This window comes from Bos taurus, chromosome 19 (genome assembly GCF_002263795.3).
Source record: "Bos taurus isolate L1 Dominette 01449 registration number 42190680 breed Hereford chromosome 19, ARS-UCD2.0, whole genome shotgun sequence".
NCBI lineage: Eukaryota > Metazoa > Chordata > Mammalia > Artiodactyla > Bovidae > Bos > Bos taurus.
Genome location: NC_037346.1, coordinates 34,028,487 through 34,030,877, shown reverse-complemented (window position 1 = coordinate 34,030,877; position 2,391 = coordinate 34,028,487). Strand labels below are relative to the sequence as shown.

Sequence of the window (2,391 nt, the reverse complement as noted above, 5' to 3'; positions counted from 1 at the left end):
CCATCAAAATCGATAAGGAGGTGACTCGGGGCTCTGGCTCCCTGGCATCTGGACACGGAACCAGCAACGGTGCTGCGGGCTAGCAGGCCTTTTTCCTGGAAGATCGGGAACAGAGCCTCCAGTCTCTGATGCCCTGATGGCCTTGGGTCCACCCCAAATGCTTCCAATGTCATACGTGGCCACAAACACAGAGACTGCTGCAATCCCTTTCCATTGACAAGTAGAAGCTCTGGTGGTCTCAGCTGCTCCCTCCAACTCACACTGCCCCCCACCCCCCACCCCCAGCTTCACCCGGGAGCACCAGACACAGTTTTCCTTCCTCCCACAAAGGCTTCCCCTCTCCTTCTCTAAAGAATGCCAGGACCTTCGGATGTCCTAGTTATTGAATTAACTGATGCCTCTTGTTCTTAATCCGGAGAAGGCAATGGCAACCCACTCCAGTACTCTTGCCTGGAAAATCTCATGGACCGAGGAGCCTGGTAGGCTGCAGTCCATGGGGTCGCTAAGGGCACGACTGAGGGACTTTACTTTCACTTTTCACTTTCATGCATTGGAGAAGGAAATGGCAACCCACTCCAGTGTTCTTGTCTGGAGAATCCCAGGGACAGAGGAGCCTAGTGGGCTATGGGGTCACACAGAGTCGGACACGACTGAAGTGACTTAGCAGCAGCAGCAGCTTGTTCTTCATCAGGCCAGGAGAGCGTTCTTTCTTACTTCTACCTTTTTAACTTAGAAGCATGTTTGCTGCTGCTGCTGGCTTTGTGAAAATTCACAGTTGCTTTTCCGGGTGTGTGTTAGTTGCTCAGTCTTGTTGAACTCTTTGCGACCCTTTGGACTGTATAAGCCTATCAGGCTCCTCTGTCCAAGGGATTTTTCAGGCGAGAATACTGGAGTGGGTTGCCATTTCCTTCTCCAGGGGATCTTCCCTGACCCAGGGATTGAACCTGTGTCTCTTGCATTGCAGGCGGATTCTTTACCCACTCAGCCATCAGGGAAGCCCTTCTGGGTGTATACGACTCATTACTGGAAAGTTCAATAACGGATTTGGGAAGTAGAGGTAGCTGATAAAAATCTGCAAAAAAACCCCAATCAATACCTCTGGGTGGTGGATGGTCAGAGACTCCAATTTTCTTCCAGGCACTGTTCTGATTTTCCTCAAAGTTTACTTCTATGGTTTAGAAACAATAATTATATATCAACTATGTTGTTGTTTAACTGTTAAGTCGTGTCCAACTCTTTTGTGACCCCATGGACTTGTATCCCTCCAGGCTCCTCTGGCCATGAGATTTCCCAGGCAAGAATACCGGAGCAGGTTGCCCGGTCCTCCTCCAGGGGATTTTCCCCACCCAGGAATCGAACCTCGGTCTCCTGCGTTGGGAAGCGGGTTCTTGACCGCTAAGCCAGCCACCAGCAAAACTCTAAAACCAATTGTACTTCAATTAAAAATTGGCAAATTCAATGAACTAACTTGCAAAGTAAAAAATAATAGTAAAGTTGTTGCGCTTTTCAAGCTCGTTTATCAAGTTCTGACTCTCAGGCTACCCACCCGCTTTCTTTCCTTGTTTGGAGTCGGAGGGGGCGGGGGGTGGCGGGGGTGTCTCTGAAAGGAGCCCCGCCCTCCAGAAATTCGCTCCGCCCGGGACTCGCTCGCGGCACCGCGTCCCCGGAACGCGCATGCGCACGGACTCGGCTCCGCCCCCTGAGTGGGGGCGGGATGAACGAAGCGCCAATGTTCTGCCGTGCGGAGGCGCAGCCTCAGCGAGGCCTTTAACTCCCGGGCAGCTCCCGTTTTCTGTGACCTCGTGGCGCAATGGTAGCGCGTCTGACTCCAGATCAGAAGGTTGCGTGTTCAAGTCACGTCGGGGTCAGGTTGGCTTTTTTTCCTCCCAAAGTACAGGGGCGGCAGAAGGAGTGGAGTCGAGTTCCATCTTAAGAGATTTGACCTCGCGCAGGTGTATTACCATACCCGCCTGACGGCTCGTCGACCGTTTTTCCTCTCGTCGCGAAGACAGAGCTGATGCTCACGGTCCCTCCCGGGACCCGCCGTGGGCTGCGCGCCGGGCCTCTTGAGTCACCCCTTCCCGAAGTCAGCCCCTCCCGCCCGACTCACGTCTCCCCTCCCCAACCCGGCTACCCGGAGGGTCTCCCGGCGGGAGGTGTCCCCCCGGACTCCGCAGGTGTCTGATCCCTCAGCGGGCTCGGCTGGAAGGTCCAGTCCGCAGGTCTGGTGGCCTTGGAACCCGCGGCGGGGGCTGCTCGTGCTCCCCTCTACGCACCCGCCTCCCAACCCCCCCGCCCCGGACCTGGGGACTGACGGCCGAACTCTGCGCAGCTCGGATGCCCAGAGATGCCCGGGCAGGTGGAGCCCGGCTTCCACGGAGGTGCTGGGAC

The 2,391-nt window shown here is 55.5% G+C and overlaps 1 non-coding gene across 1 annotated transcript; it reads left to right on the top strand.

The window, feature by feature from the left end:
• The first annotated feature begins 1,796 nt into the window (after window positions 1–1,796).
• Window positions 1,797–1,868, top strand: TRNAW-CCA (transfer RNA tryptophan (anticodon CCA)). Its single transcript has one exon. It is a non-coding gene; the product is annotated as a tRNA-Trp (tRNA).
• Window positions 1,869–2,391: the final 523 nt, after the last annotated feature.